Raw genomic sequence first — 17,350 nt, 5'->3', positions numbered from 1 at the left:
AATTCTCACTAGTAAAAAAGAAAAAGAAAAAAAAAGAAAAAAAGACAAATATAATAATGCATACTTAGCACATACAAGGAAGAGTTGGATAATTTTATCTGCCTAAGTTAGTTCATGTTTACTACAACCACATAAAGGATTATATCCACATTTTATTGACCCTCAAAATCAACAAGCAACTTGTTGAAGATCACATACTCAGGAAGAGGCAGGACTGGAAAACCCATTCAGTTAACCTTCTTCCAAATCCCCTGTTCCGTCTGCCATCACATCCTACTTGAGTGTAGGGCTTTTGTCTGGAATTGATGGTTCTAATACCAGCTATACTCCTAACTGTTCCATCTTGGATAAGTCACTATCTCTGATTTTCTGTTTTCTAAAATATCTTGTTTTCCACTTTTGCTTCATTATTCAGTCTTACTTTCCTACAAAATGGGAGTGGGGACTAGATGATTTTTATGCTCTCTTCAGTCTTGTGTGAACACTTATCTCCTCCTGGGTTGAATCCTCATTGTTAGCCTAACAACATTTGTGAGACTCAAAATGATGAAGTTTCCTCTTCAAAAGTCTTTGTGTTCATGTGTTTCAGCAAAGAAAGGAAATAAGGAGAGGCCCTTTGCCATAATTTGGTTTTTAATACTCGGATCCTATTTTACCTTATGGAGTACTGCACTAACATTTTGTCCTTTCGTCTTCATTTTCTGTCTTAATTATTGATCTGGGAGTTAGTTGCTCTTGGAACTCCAGGGTGGTGGAGGAGACTGTTACTAGGCAACTTCACCTGCTTCAGATGGGTTATTGGGCCTTACCTTTGAAAACCTTATTTGTGGAGAATCTGAGGGAAAAACGCCATCTAATTCTTGCATCTTAAGGCTCCAGAAGCCACAGAGATTTGGAACAAATACATAAGATATTTAAAAGGGATTTTCAGAAGGAGAAAAATTGGATAAATTATTTGTGTTTTATTTTTAGGTTTTAGGTTATTTCTTTAAAAACAATCCTTTGATACTGTTTTCCTTTTCTATTGCCGCATTAACATCATCACAAACACAGTGACTTAGAGAAAAGTACATGTATTATTTCACGTTTTTCTGACTTAGAAGTCCAGGGATGGCTTTGCTGGTGTCTACTCAGTTGCCCAGGCTGCAATCAAAGTGATTCCTGTGCCTGTGGTCCATGTTAAGGCTGAGTGTCTGTAGTTGACAGAATTCATCTCCTGGAAGCTACTGAACTTGATAGGGATAAATCTGTTATAAGATGGCCCACAGAACTGATAAGGGAATACCTGTCCCTGATCAAAGGCTAGCACTGCGGGTTCTTCTTCCCACCCTGCTTGTCTTACGCATTAATGAGGAATGCGGAAGTAACAGGCTATAAATTACTCCCTCTGCTGACGCTCTGGGCTCCGACCTCTGGAGAATGAGCTCCTCTGAGCCCACAGGTGTAAAATAAGTCTCCTCCCTTCCAAGATCTCCGAGTGCCAGTTGGATCTTCCGCCAGGTGATCCAGACCAGATTCCGCAACAAACTCATGGTGGTTTGCATTTTCAAAGCCAGCACCAGAAAAAGAGAGGGTCTCTGAGCTAAGGGAAGTCCTAAATCCTCTTTCAAAGTGTCTAGGTCTGGCCCAAGCAGGATTATCTCCCTTTGGATGAACAAAATTCACCTGGTTGGGGACTCTAATTACATCTTACAGATCCCTTCATTTTTGCCGTTTAATGTAACATAATCACAGAAGTGCTATCTCACAAGTCCTGCCCATGCTCAAGGGGAGTGGCTTACACACAAGTGTGGGTCATTGGAGGTGACCTTAAAATTTTGCCTACTGCAAATATATTTTATGATCAGATCCGTATTCTACTAAGATCTTAAATTCTGGGTGGAGGGAATAGCACATTCTTAGGTGTTCTAATTGAAAATATGTCAATTTTTACCATTGTAAATTAGTAACTACATGAGAAATATTTAAATAATAGTACAGTTAGAGTTGTTTTTTTGGAAGCAAGCCATTCTTATCTCTATTTCTGGATAAATGACTGCATTATAAATATTGAGGAATATTATGGGGGGGATTTAGTATTAGATGATCCAATTTTATGGGTGTGTGTAGTAAATCAATACTGAATGTGATACAAACATAGGAAAGGGATGAAAGTTCAAAATTTGTCATTACGTTTGGTTGATGGAAGGAGCGAAGTTTTATACGTGATTAGCTCTCAAATATCTATCTCAGGCTTCTATATCAGATCAATATGTCCTCCAGTGAATACCAGGGTATAATTTTCTGCCATTGTGCATTTCCTACTCCTCTAATATGTCAGCACATGAGGGGAGAGCTGGCTCAGAACTACGAAGCAGATTATTAAATGTAGTCAGCACTCAAGGGCCACGAGGATGTTGTTGGAGCAATTTTGTTTATTAATCTGTTTCCTAGAACTCAGGGAGTTGATGAATACGCAAACATGACAACAGTAGAAATAATGAGAAATGGTACAAAACGTTATGCTCCCGGGGCTTTCTCCAGAGACATTTGTGGGATTATTGCACAGAGATTCAACTACATATTATGTTGGATTCTCATTCATTGTCATCCTCAGGTACCTTACTTCTGAATTGAATTTGTTGTCTAGTTATTTATAAGTAGCACACAGTCCAGACCTTTGCTTATAAAGGAATGGTTATAGGAACTTTAGAAGGAAATTGCCAAACCTAAATCACCTCAGACTGTGCCTGAATATGTTTCCCCAGACAAATGGGATCCTGTGTTTAGGGAATACGTCTAGATAACTGTCAGACGGGGAGAGAGTGACACTAGTTAGCCACCAACCTTCTTTTCCAGTTTCATGTCCCACCAGGACCCTTGGAAGCTGAACCACATATATGAGGCATGTATTTCTCATGGGCAGGGTGCATAATTATTTGTTCTACTAGCTGAAAAGAATCTCACAGACCACTGGTAACTTTTGAATGTAATACATTAGTTAAGGGCCTCAAATTTTAGTGTGCATAAGAATTACCTGATTATACCCGATTTTTCTCTAGATGTGGTTTAGCATCCTTTAAAGTAGCTTAGACTTTAATCATGAAAAAAACATTCATTTCTATATGGAAATATAAATAAGAAGGCAGTAATCAGGTTGGAAGGAAGTTTTGAACACGGTTTTGCTATGGATTCTAGCTGATTTGGGGTGTTAGAACAGGGAACTTCTTTACAGACTATTATGAGGACACACACGCACAAGTGTGTATATCTATATCTGTATCTATCTATCTATGCACACATACACACATAAACAAATAATCATTAGTAGAACCTTTAAATATGAATAAAATTTTGGAATTTCTAACCAGAAAAGTAAAACGACCTTGTGTTTAAAAGAGCATTGCTGTCTGGGCACAATGAGATGTAAACCATATATGTAATTTTAACTTTTTAGCTATATTAAAATGTAAAAAGGAAAAGTAATTTAATATTATATTTTATCTTATTCCTCAAAACCTTGAACACATTTTGAAAATGAAATTGATGAACTGTAACATAAAATGAGGTTGGCTGGATTCCAAATATAATGGTCAGGATTCCCAGAAGACGGCGCGTACTCACGCTGCGTGGGGAGCAGCACTGCCCTCTAACGGCGGGCGGGGGAGGCTTCCTTGCCATTCCTGGTGCGGCTCTGGTATCTTTACACTGCTTTCGCCTTGGCACTGGCTAAAGGGAAAAGTGGCTTGACTAAAAACGGATGTGTTATCCCAGAAACCTAGTTTGTGGCAATTAATCCAGCATTTGTGTTGGCTCATCATTTTCTCCAGCAGTGGCCTGTCTCTAATGGGGAGTCTCCTGAGCCTCTTTTCTTTGTACCTTTTCTTTGTATTCTTGATCACTTAGAATGAGGATGGTCTGTCCCTCTGAGGTATTCCTAGGCCCACAGGCTTTTGCAGGGACTCAGTGCTGCAAATCTTGGTGGCCACCAGAAAGTTCCTCATTTTAGGAAATCTCCAAAGTGATTTCCTGGTTCTCCACCAGCCTGTATCTTAACCCAAATCATCCTAAGCTTATCTAGATTACTGAAAATTCACATAGCCATGTTTAAATAATGTCATCAAAAGGCAATGGAAACATTTTTTAAATATACAGACAGTAAAATTAATTTTAAAAATTGAATAATCTCATAAACTTTTCTTAAATTATCAAAATTCTTTACCCAGAGGTAACATGATAAATTAAATTTTACTTTCCTTTTAAGCTTTCCATCCCAAAACTATTACAATGAATAATAAAGGGACCTTCTCAAGGTCCCTTTACCCACAAATTATTCTGATAGCATGACTTTCATTGGTTGCCTTTTCTTATTTGCTCACTTTAATTCTTGTGACTGTTTTCTGTATAGAACCCTTACCTCTTCAAACTTAGTTCCAACTTCCCCTGGGCTGTTTTATATTTAGATTTTGATTACTTCTCGACCTTTTAACTAAGATCAAGTGTATATTTAGACCTTGAGCAGAGAAGAACATAGGATACAAATTATATGGAATATGAGTTTGAAAACTGTGGGCTCAAGATTAAGAAACATACACTTTCCTTTTTAAACTGAGGTTGAATGCTCCTTGAAAGAAGTATTGTATTGGTAACAATTGTAACTTATGTGGAGAGTGATGGCTCCAAGCACTGTCAGTCCAGGGATTGGGCCAGGAGGAGAGAAGGTGTGAATCTTTCCACATGAGTGCCACTTTTTATCTTCACTGAATCAAAAATATAAAGCATGAATAATAAACATATGAATACAACTTTGAAAAATGTGTGATCTGTTTATTTTACTTTACAATTCAATACAAAATTGCCAAAGGTGAATTTCCATCTTACAGACTCTGTCACTTCAATCTATTCTCTGTGAAATGTTCCAGCTTCCTTTTGTAGATTTTGTATTCATACCTTCAACTAATGCAATGGAAATGATTTCAATAGAATAAATTAGGAAAGCATGCAGCATGACAGAGCTCAGCTCTCTGCCCAAAGTATCACAAGGCTGAAATTAACATGTCCTTCAAGCTGGGTTTTTGTCTGGAGACTCTAGAGAAGAATCCACTTTGGGGTTTACCTTTGTTGCTAAAATTTAATTCCTTGCAATTGGAGGATTGAGTGGACAAACATAATTTTAACAACTCTAAAAAAAGTTAAAAAAAATTTTTTTGAATTTAATGCTTGTTTATTTTTGAGAGAGAGAAAAAGACAGAGTGCAAGTGGAGAGGGGCAGAGAGGGCGAGTTAGAGGGAGACACAGAATCCAAAGCAGGCTTCTGGCTCTGAGCTGTCAGCACAGAGCCCATGCAGGGCTCAAACTCACAGACCGTGAGATCATGACCTGAACTGAAGTCAGATGCTTAACTGACTGAGTCATCCAGGCACCCCAAATGTACCTTATTTTTTATTGTTACTATAGTTAATTAAAATTATTGTTTTTATTTCTTTTTTTATTTTTTTTTTAAATTTTTTGAGAGAGAGAGAGAGACAGCATGAGCAGTGGAGGGTCAGAGAGAGAGGGAAACAGTATCTGAAGACAGGCTCCAGGCTCTGAGCTAGATATCAGCACAGAGCCTGATGCAGGGCTCAAACCCACAACCATGAGATCATGACCTGGGCTGAAGCCGGATGTTCAACCAACTGAGCCACCCAGGCGCCCCTGTTTTTATTTCTTAAAAAAATACATTTTGAATACTTTTCTGAAGGCTAAAGACCTACAGCCTGCTTTTGTAAATTGATTAACTTAAATGGTGTTAATTTTTTTCATTAAAAAATAATTCATTACAAATGTCCTCTCTAACACACAATTCAGCTGAAATGCTCTCAAAGATAAATCAGGTCAGCAAGTGACAATGTGTTCAGTTATATCTCGTAGAGAACACCTAATACCAAATAATACCATTACAATCGCTATTATTGAAAGTATCGATCATATATATAATCTTCCCTAGAATAAGTATTGTGTATAAGAATAATAACATTTCAATAAAAAAAGACTAAGCATTTTCAAATTTATGCAAACCAAAGAAATTCTCTGTAGCTCTCTTGATCTCTAATGTAATAATCACACCTCCTGGTGATTCACAAGGAAGATGAGGGAGAAATAATATAAAATCTCACTGCATCAGAACATGTTTTAGAAACTAGTTCTTTGTACAACCTTTATGTAAATAAATATTATTTTATACAATATAATAGCTTAAGTACTAATGAATGTAAGAGCTTTCTAGAGATAGTCAACAAATGGTGTTCAAATACTCCTTCCCCTGTTAGCAAAACTTTGAAAAGTCACTAAAACACTTTAAAATTTTTATTATAAAATGAGATATCAGTGTGGTTGGGAAACTTGGAAGTATTTAACAACCTACACATATCAGAAGAAGTAGCTTGAAAGAGAAAATTGGTGTGTCATTAGAAGTAAGGTTTTCATAATATTATACTTGGTGTGAGTCCAGAACACAGAGAGAAGTCAAACATATAAGAAGGGAAGATTTATTTTGAATAGGTCAGTCATAGTGAATAGGATGATTATTCAAATATGTTGAATATCTTTGACCAATGTCAAGTATAACAATATAAAATGTATATTGTCTTATATATATATATATATATAAAACATATATATGTGTATGTATATGTGTGTGTGTGTGTGTGTGTGTGTGTGTGTGTGTGTGTATAGGCTGCTGTAAAGCAGAGTATATAGCAGAGTGTTTTCATATATACTTTGTCGAGCCTCCAAAAATTCCTATCATGTAGATGATTGCTTCAGTTGAGGAAATAAAGATTATTCCTTATTAATTAATTAAATTAAGTGATTTCACCCAAATCACATAGAATGAATGTTAGGCGATACTATGGATATATAAAATTTGTTTCTGAAGTCATGGACAAGTTTATGTTTGTTAAGTTTAACCCAGCGTCCTGCGATTTGGTGGGTAGCACGAACAGCTGATAAGTGAGCTAATGCAGCACTGTGAGTATAGACCGCCATATGAAGTGCCGGTGTGCCGGTCTACCACTGGCCTTGTTAAACAGTATTTGAATTGAGTTTGGGCACTGCATTTTTTAACTTATGTATATCGTATTGGGTTCCATTGTTTAGAAATATCACTTTCAATGTGATGCAAAAGAAATGTCTTACTGTTTTAGACACAATGATCAAATCACAGGCCTGTATCTTTCTGGTAAATATATGTATCTCCTCCAGTGTCATGCCCAGCAATAGTGACGACCAACACGGTGCATGTGCTATTTCATGTGTGATGATTTCGGTATTAAATTGATACAGAAGTTTTGGTGGTTTATTAAAGAGAATATTTGAGTTCTTAGTAAGAGAAAATAAGTGATATTTTAAAATAAAAACTGTATATATACTTGGTATTCCGAAGACAGAAATTAATGCTGGATATATCATAGGTATTCGGTGGACACTTGTTAATGATCAGATAAATGAGAAGCAGCTCGCACACACTGCCTGAGGTCAACCAGGAGTTGTGACTGAAGAGTGTGAAAGGAATATAAAAATAGGAGGCAAAGATGAACCCAGGTAATCAGGAGCCAAAATTAATGTGACTTGAACTAAACTAGGCCATGGGAGCAGGGAAGCTGTGCAGATTCTGAGTGTCGTTATCAGATGACTTCGGTTATTTAAGCTAATTTTTTTCTTGCCATAATCATGGGAATTTCTTGAACCACAAAACTCAAGTTCAGTTGTGCTTGGTTTAGGCTAACTTCAACACCTGGTATGTTCTGTCGCACAGTCTGAATGGAGGTGGGGTTGACGTAATATGGAGATACTCACTTTTACAGGATTTAATGACTCAGACTTAAAATTTTCACTTATGAACCCAGCTGTCTTCTTGTGCCTTTGCTCAGAGAGAGAAAACCCATTTCCCATGTGTTACTCTGAAATTAGGTATGTGGCATCCCACAGGCAGTGACATATCTGGGAAGGTGTTCTTAGACTGATGTGTTTGCTTGTGGCTTTTCTAGAAGTGAATCGGAAAGGCCAATGCAGGACTGGCAACTTGATGTTATGACCATTCTGAGGTTTCTCTTCGGAGGAATTACAAAGTCTGCAAACCACGGTCTTCTCAAGTGGAGAGAAAAGCTGTGTTTAAGGGACACAAGGCAGCGGTTATATCACGAACAAAAGCCCCTAAGGAGGAGCTTGAATCTCAAACTCTAGGCTCAGTGACATCTCGGGTTTGACATTTGAGGATCTTAAACTCACTCCATTCTGTCCTCTGCTTTCCTGGGGGAGAAGGTGATATGACCTGACAGTATTGAAAGGTTTTCAGAAGGAGGATGGTTCTTGGAAAACACTGGAGATGATCAATGCTTTCCTTAAGATTAATCCTTAGTCACTTGCTGACAAGGTAAGTAACAGGCTCCAGGGTAATGTAACAGGCGCGCAGCATCATACTGTCTCCACCAGAGTGCAAGCGCATGGTGGGAAGAGATTTTTGTCTCTTCTGTTTCCTGTTTTACCCTCACCTCTTAGCATAGTATCAATACAAAATAGGCACATGTTGAAAGATAAAGAATTCAATTTACGTGGCTCCTCTAGCACACGAGGGAACACAGTGACTCCCAGCGGTTACTTTGGTACCCTTGTCTGCAGATTCCTGGCTCCATGAGAAGTAAACTGATGACTGAACTCTGAGCATACATTCATGAGAAACAGGGAGGCATCTTGCCAACTTGAAAGTCAAGTCAACCATTTTTGTGGTCTGCCATTGGCTGTCCCTCTCTCCAGTCTCCCTTTGCCATCAGGTAAACATATTTATAATTCCTTTCATTCCTTAGTTATGTTGCTGAACGTTTGCTTGAGGAGTATAGAATCCATCATGGCATCTCCAATGCCCAATGCCTAACCCAAAGAGAGTGCTCAATAAATATTCCCTGAAAGGTGAATCAAATGAATCATAGGTAGATTAGACTAGACTCTTTATGACAATCCACAAATATGGCCAGTATTAGTTGAAAACATAGTGCTTACAAATTGCAGTGTGTGCCAGATGCTAAAGGCAATGAATTAAATGTGAGTCATGATCCGAACACTCTGGGTACCAACAGAGTAGAAAACCAGATGTAGTGAAGTCGGTCAGGGAAGTGAAAATACGAGACTCTATCTAGGAGTGTTTTGGAATGAGTGATACAGAGAAAAATGGCTTTAGAAACTCAAAGAACTGAAACGTGTTGGGGTACAGAGGACAGAGAACATGTGACAATGAAGGAGATATTTTGAGCTGTCCTTCAGAGATAGTGTGGATTTGCATGTGGGGAAGAGAAAGGCATTGCATTGGAAACCATCTACCTGAGTGTCATTCTTTCATTAGTTCCCGTGTCTCAAGCATATATTCTTTCAAGTCCTCACCTGAGGTCCTTTCATTACACATGCTTTCCTTTGCCTGGAAATCACTTTCCCCCCCACCCCCACTCCCCCCAGTTACCTTTCAGTCCTCAGAAGACTGTTTCTTTAGCACAGACAACTTCCGGCTGCTCTCCACCATCTTATCAGTTACTCACCGGCTCTTCCCTTGATTAAGCAGCTTTTCTTACAATCCAGTGTCTAGCATTTTGTCAATTCTCCCTGGTAATATTTACTATGCTATTAATTACATAAAACAATTAATTGACAGCAAGCTTTTGCTAGGAGGAATTCTGTCTTTTGAACTTCCAATTTCAATATTTGAATAAAGGCCACTCATTATTATTGAATTATTGAATGAAAAAGTATGAACACTCTAGGTTACAGGTCTGAAGATGCCTGGTTTGATTGATCAACTTGAACCCAGAGATCCTGGAATGACATCTGAAGCCTCCAATTGTCACTACAGGAAGTCTTGGGCTTGGTGGACCCTACAGACAATGATGATAACAAGAGTTGAGAATTCAAAAACACCAACTTATAATTCTCGCCTACAACTTGTGGGAAGAAAAAGGTAAGATAAGAGGGAAAAATCCTAGTGTGCAAATTTAGATAGGGAAAGTGATAGGGAGAGGCAGGCATACTAGCTTTCTAAATTTTGCACTCTGAATCCCCACCCAGCCCATGCTCTAAACATTATTGATCATAAGGAACTTCAAGGGCATACTTGCACTTTCATGGTTCAGTGCACCTGCTGTTATATTCATGCAGTTTGAGGTGACTTTCCACCCTGTCCTCCTACTCTGGATGTGCTGGTCAATATCAAATTTTTCTCCTTTGTTACTTCAGTCCCAATAACGTGGACTTTATGATAGAATAACATCCTATGTCAGTTAGGCTTAAGACTAAATTAGACTTCAGTTATTGAGAAAATGAAGCCTTATATATGTGATGGTATTACTGTTCACCACATATTTACAGCTGCTGTACATCCAGTATCTATGATAGTATCTGGGAAACAATGAACATCCCAAAATGTTTATGAAATGAGTGAATGGGAGGACACCTGGAAAATTATACTTCTTCATTTCTGAGACATGTTTTCGTTCATTCAAAAGTGTCACTAAGATGAACGAACAATTGGGCACCTGGATGGCTCAGTCAGTTAAGCCTCTGACTTTGGCTGAGGTCCTGATCTCACAGTCTGTGAGTTCGAGTCCCGCATCTGGTGAGCATGGGCATGAGTCCTGCTTTGTGTGGGCCCTGCTTCTCTCTCTGTCTCTGCCCCTCATGGGATTCTCTCTCTCTACCTCTCTCTGATTCTCACTTACCTGCACCCTCTCTCTCTCTCTCTCTCTCAAAAAAGAAAAGACTAATGAACTATTAAAAGAATCTAAAAGAATACTCATGTCTGTAAGAAAGGGGGATAATAATTTTGGACAAATGTTTCTTTCAAAAATTAAAAGTTCCCCTCCTTCCCTCTGGAAATTTTTCTAGGAAGTCCTGAATATAACCAAATGGGTAGATGTTATAATAATACATTCAATATTTTTTAGAAATAATTTTTAATATATTTTATTGTCAAATTTGATCATAATGGTCAATGTATGGTTTCCATACAACACCCAGTGATCATCCCAACAAGTGCCCTCCTCAATGCCCATCACCCACTTTCTCTTCTCACTCAACCCCCACCAATCCTCAGTTTGTCCTCAGTATTTAAGAGTCTCTTATGGTTTGCCTAGAAATAAATTTTGAAAGCAATTTTCAAGAGCTATAAAATGCTTACTTATTCCAATATATTCATTCACAGAGTCGGATAAAATAGAATCTCCAGAACTATGGTTATCTTCAAATTACGCAGTGATTCATTCTTAGGAATTTATCTTAAGAGATTAATCAGATAAAAGCAAAAATCATATGCTAGAGGATGTTTACTATGGTGCTATCTATCAAATAAATTTGGGCACAAACTTTAAGAGAATGCTACAATAAGTTCTTATAACCCTGTTGAAGATGTATGATTCAGCCGTTATACATAAATGGCACTCATGAAAATACTTAAGTGTAACGTTTATGAAGAAATGAAACAATAGAGGGGTCTGGGCGGCTCCGTCGGTTAAGCCACAAGGTGGTGATTCAAATCCACACAAAGAAATAAAGAGCACTGGTTAAGGTTAATGGCAAAGGCAAATATAGACTAGTTTAGTATACTTTTGTTTGTAACACTATTTTCTTTTTCTCTTTCTTTTTGCTTGTAACTATTTTCTTATTTGATTTAAAAGAAATTGCGTAGGGTAACCTGGTTGGCTTAGTTGGTTAAGCATCTGACTTCTGCAAAGATCATGATCTCACAATCAGTGGATCTGAGCCCCGCATCAGGCTCTGTGCTAACAGCTCAGAGCCTGGAGCCTGTTTTCAGATTCTGTGTCTTTCTCTCTCTTTCTCTCCGCCGTCCCCAGCCCCTCCCCTGCTTGTGCTCTCTCTCTCTCTCAAAATAAACATTAAAAAATAAATTGCATAAATCAATAATGATAAAACATTGTTAATGGGCTTAGAAAGCATAAACATGTCAATTCCTCTCTCAATTATAGCACAACATGTGGTGGAGGGAAGGGAAGGTTTGGATGACGGACTGGAGCTATCTTGGAGGAAAGTTTCTGAATATTCATGAAATCCTTAGTATTAATCCAAAACTGGATTGTTTTAAGGAGTTAATTGTAATCTTAGGGCAACCATGAAGAAAGTAACTTAAAAAGTTTTCAGAAGGAATAACAAAGAAATTAAAACGGTAGAACAAGAAGTATCTACTTAATGCAAAATAAGGCAGCAAAGAAAGAATAAAGGAACAAAAAAAGACATGGCATGTAAAAAACAAATAGCAAAAAAACAAAAGAAAACCCTACCTTATTGGTAATTATGTTGTATGTGACTGGCTTATACACTCAAATCAAAAGCAGAGATTAGTAGACTGGGAGAAAAAAACAACTAACCCACAGACCTGTGTATAGGAAATACGGTTGGAGACCAAAAGTATGAACAGGCTAAAAATAAACAATGGAGAAAATATATATCCCATAAACCATTTTCTTAACAAAGTGAGTGTGGCTATATTAACATTAGACACAACAAACTTTAAAAGTAAATTTTATGTTAAGCCTCTGAGACTTCAGTTTTGTTTGCTATTAAATGTAGACTCTCAGATACAATAAATTCTGGCTTCATTAAGGAAAATACAGTACTAATTTCACAATAAGAAAAAGTAGCTCCCATGTTACCCCTAAAAAGTAAATAACAAATCAAAAACACTGTTTTCACTCTTTGAGAGAGTTTTGCAGTTATCACTGTCCCCTTGAATATATTATCAAAATAAAATGAGTGGACAGAACATAAAGATTACATGAACCAGATCCTGTAAAGATTGATAACAACATTTGGGTCCTAGGAGATATTTAACAAACACTGATGGACTCTGTTGCCTATTTTTAATGCCACCAATGTATCAACTCTTTTTAGTTTTTATTTGGACTTTACAATTTTGCAATTAAATATGAAAAACAAGACTTAAAAGTCTAAGAACAAAGTTGGTAAGAAATATTGAAAATGATAATTGAGTTTGTACACAGAAGTTGCCAATTCCGGAGCAAAACTATAGACTAAAAATCATAACTATGGCCATAACAAATGTATTTTCAATAATGGTTATTAGCTTCATTATAGAGTGGCATTAATGGAAAATATTTGTGTTTTAACATGAAATCAGTACTGTATTTCAACCATGAATATTGAGGTTTAATTAAAAGTAAGCTTTGATAAAAAGAAGTTCATGTTCAGTATGCAGAGAATTAAACATTACTGAAGAGATTAGGGGAAACAAACTATACTAAAGGAGAATAAGATTTTCCATGGTATAAGGAAGTATACAATACATACTTTTGACTTTGAAAACATTGAAAAATCTCATTATATGGGAAAATTCTCAGAGGAAGTCACTTTGGAAGGAGCAGAATTCATATGTTTTGTGCTTCATCTTTTTGTCCCCTTGAAAAAAAGAGGGCTATGTAACATTCTTCCTGGATTCCAAGAAGATGCTAGCATAAATCCTCCCCTTCTTATTAAGTAGACAATTCCAAGAGAAATGAATCCTATAATGTCTTACTACAAAGCAGGAACTTTGTTGGACAAGCCCCACCATCAAGAATAATAAAAAGATCAACATAATGAGATACCATTTTCATTTAAAAATATGTTATTGTGTTTACTTGTTATTCTTATTAATGTTTGATTTGTTTACTGTCTATTTATCTTCACCTCCACCTTCTCCCAGCCCTTCCAGTTCTCACACACACACACACACACACACACACACTTAAAAATGTGCTAAGATAGATTCAAGGCACTATGTTATTAAATTTCCAGGTGATCAAGTAAGACTTAAGGAAGTTAGGTGACTCTTTTAAGTTTAATCACACAACTAGAGACTGTCATTCTGGAATTCAAAATAAGAATAATCTGATGATAACTCCAGTTTTTAAATATAAAATTAGAACCTAAATATAATGATCAGAAAAAATAAGAAAATATATTGCATTACTAAAAGTGAATGGATTGCTCTAAAGTCATATTTTCATAACAGAAAAAGCTAGTGGAAATATATATATTGATATATATACTAATATCATATCATTTATATTATATATATCATACATAATTATATCATATCATTTGTATTATATATTATATCAGAAATGAAAAACCCAAAAGAAGTATTGAACTGAGGAAATCTGCCAAAAAGTAACACAGAAAGAAAGAAAAGAAAATAGAAGCAAAAAAAAAAAAAACTTGAATGACCAATCCAATAGGTCTCTGCAGATCAATGCACACCTTCTCCCTGCCTTCCCCCCAACTCTTCTGTCAGCTTTGTTCCTATTGACAGTACCAAGGAGAGGTCCAAGGTAGCTTCTGTTATCTTTAACTCTGGCCTGCAAAAGATAATCTCACCACTGAGCTTCTCAACAGGTAGGAAGACACCACGGCACATGGGGAAGAGTTGAAGGAACTGTACATCTCTTTCTGGAGGTTCAGAGTGCCTACCTTGCAATTGGAATGAGATATTTTGTCCAAAATTGATGACATTGAAACATCACCTAAATTACAATTTGTCAGGACAATTAAAGGATGGATTGAAAGGCAAGACTGTGTTGGAGTAAGTCTTATGGTATGTTCCAAGCTTATTTTTCTTCAATTTAAGATTTCTCCGAATCACGTTCTTTAAAAAAAAAAAACACAAAACTTTATTTTTTATTAACCTACTGCCACATTGCATAAGTTTCTTCTATCAATCACCTCATTAGCGGAGGGAAAAATTGCTGCTTAATATCACAGAATATAATGTCCCTTCTTCTCAAGGTGCCAGGGTGGCTTAGTCAGTCAAGTGTCTGCCTTCAGCTCAGGTCGTGATCTCACAGTTCGTGTGTTTGGCCCTGCATTGGGCTCTGTGCTGTCAGCTCAGAGACTGGAGCCGGCTTTGGATTCTGTGTCTCCCTATCTCTCTCTGTCCTTCCCCCACTCATACTATGTCACTTTCTCAAAAATGAATAAACATTAAAAAATAAAAAAAATAATGTCTCTTCTACTCATGGAATTATTCTTGTAAGTGCTAACATTTTCTCCCCTACCCCCAACCCACCCCTCTGGCTTTTTAAAAATTCATTGCTCTTGAGTTTGGCTTTGGCTTTTCAATCTCACATTTTACATTCATGTTTTTCATCACTTGTTCCAAAATGAGTTGATTAAAAAACAAACAAAAAAACCCTCAGTCCTAATTTCCCTAGCACAACGAAGTGCATGTTAAAGAAGGACTTTTGTCTCGTGATGTCCTCTGTCCCTGGAAAGCCATACCTGGTGGTTACTTTTTTCCTTTGTTTGAAAATGAGCTCGAATGTGTCTTTCTTAGGAAGTGTTCTCTCTGGCACATGACTAAAGCATGTAATGTAATTATTGAACCCGTTTTTTATACTCTTTTGTCTTGATATGACATCTGAAATATCCATTTTCACTCTTGCAACAATTGAGCTGAGCATTAAGCTTTCAGAGTGATGTTAACAAAATTGGCTTAATAAAGTCAATGCCTTATTTTTTTAAAGGTTCTTTAGAAAATCAAACTTCACAGTTATGGTAATCATGTCTCTTTTCAATTGACTACCCACAAAAAGTCAAGTGCCTCTTAAAATCCCAACTTAAATTATATTGCTTTGATGGTAAATGCGGAGTTATACTGAAGATTAACAGCGATCTGAAGCCAATTTAAACAGATCATTTCCTATTTTCTTCTGGTATAATCCGTTAAAGGCTGGAAAAATTAGTTTCTTTGTGATTGAGTTTTTGTAACTTCATACTTGAAAAGAGAAGAACCTAGTAAAACACACTTTAGCTACACCAGTGAAATAACTACATGTTTTAAAATGTGAAAATTTAAAAGAAGTATCTGTTTTAAGCTCTGAGTTTGTATCTATGTTGACCATCAAAGGGCTGCTCCAGAAATATGCCTGAGCAGACACACTGAGAACAATAAATAGTCAATATTTATTACATATATTCCACCTGTAAAAGGAATTTAAAATGTCACTAAAGGTTTAATAAAGTAGAAAAATTTGAACAAGGGATCAAAAGATAAGCACAGCAGCGGTAGTGTTTTTGTCATTCAAGCATAAGCTTACTTTCTGAGCTTTCTAACTTGCTTCCTTCTATCAGACAGGAGAAGCAATATTAGCCCCTTAGAGAATCATAGGACTTGCTGTTGAATTAATCTCAAAATGAAAGCTAACGTGTAGTATTATCATCTTGCTCACTCCTTTCTAAGTACAGCAAAAAATGTTCATGAGATAATTAAATCCCAAAATGTATTGTGGTGGCTAATTTTATAGGTCAGTTTGATGGGCTAGATGATGCCCAGATGGCAGTGAAAGCATAACTTTGGGGTGTGTCTGTGAGGGTCTCTGGGAGAGCTCAGCAGTGAATCAGTGAGCTGAGTAAAGAAAATCATGTCACCAGTGCAAGTGGCCATCAGCCAACCCACCAAGTTTATTTTCATAATATCCAAAGTCACAGCATTCCATTCAATTTCCATCATAATTAATGTGTGTTTTATCAAGGCAAATAAAAATAAATATGTTTTGTAGCTTTCTAATATCTTCAATTGTCCCTCAAACTTTTTAGACTTTTCCCCTCTTTATGATAATTATGGCTCCTGTTTATTTGTTTTACAACTTTTAAAAAATGTTTATTTATTATTGAGACATAGGGACATAGAGCATGAGTAGGGGAGGGGCAGAGAGAGAGGGTAACACAGACTTAGAAGCAAGCTCCAGGCTCTGAGCTAGCTGTCAGCCCAGAACCCGACCTGGGGCTCAAACCCACGAACCGTGAGATCATGACCTGAGCCACCCAGGCACCACATAGGGCTCCTATTTCAAGAAAAGATTTCAGAGGTTAATGTTGAATGTGCCGCCTTCTGTGTGGCTGTAGATTTTTAGAGGCTTGCTTGGAGATTTATTATAATCCACACAGAATGGCATGTATCTATTTCTGTGATAACTTTAGTACATTTGAGAATGCTCTGTGACCTTCTACTTCACTAAACATAAAATATAAACATACGGAAGATTTAAAAAAATATATGTCATAATCGGAACTCTCAAGGATTCATCAGATAGTTTCCTACTTGCTGTTTCAAAGCAGCAGCCTTGAGATAATTAAAGCGGACCTGAAGGTTCACTGGCTGAGACCATGCTCATTAGCTTTCCATCACCCCTCTCAAGCTGCACAAAACACAGTTAACACAATATCAGTTTAAGCTTTTGAAATGACACCCAGATGTGCTCTTTACCCAGCACCCATCAATGTCACTGACTTCTCTTAGGTCTGGAAGAGCAACACTAAACATATCTTAAGCATATGA

At 37.0% G+C, this 17,350-nt stretch overlaps 1 long non-coding RNA gene across 1 annotated transcript; it reads left to right on the top strand.

The window, feature by feature from the left end:
- Positions 1 to 8,677: 8,677 nt before the first annotated feature.
- LOC115306059 lies at positions 8,678 to 14,577 on the top strand. Its single transcript, XR_003915161.1, has 3 exons — positions 8,678 to 8,792; positions 9,771 to 9,964; positions 14,410 to 14,577. It is a non-coding gene; the product is annotated as an uncharacterized LOC115306059 (long non-coding RNA).
- Positions 14,578 to 17,350: the final 2,773 nt, after the last annotated feature.

This window comes from Suricata suricatta, chromosome 11 (genome assembly GCF_006229205.1).
Source record: "Suricata suricatta isolate VVHF042 chromosome 11, meerkat_22Aug2017_6uvM2_HiC, whole genome shotgun sequence".
NCBI lineage: Eukaryota > Metazoa > Chordata > Mammalia > Carnivora > Herpestidae > Suricata > Suricata suricatta.
The sequence above is the reverse complement of the archived record's forward strand: the minus strand, read 5'-3'. Positions and strand labels throughout refer to the sequence as shown.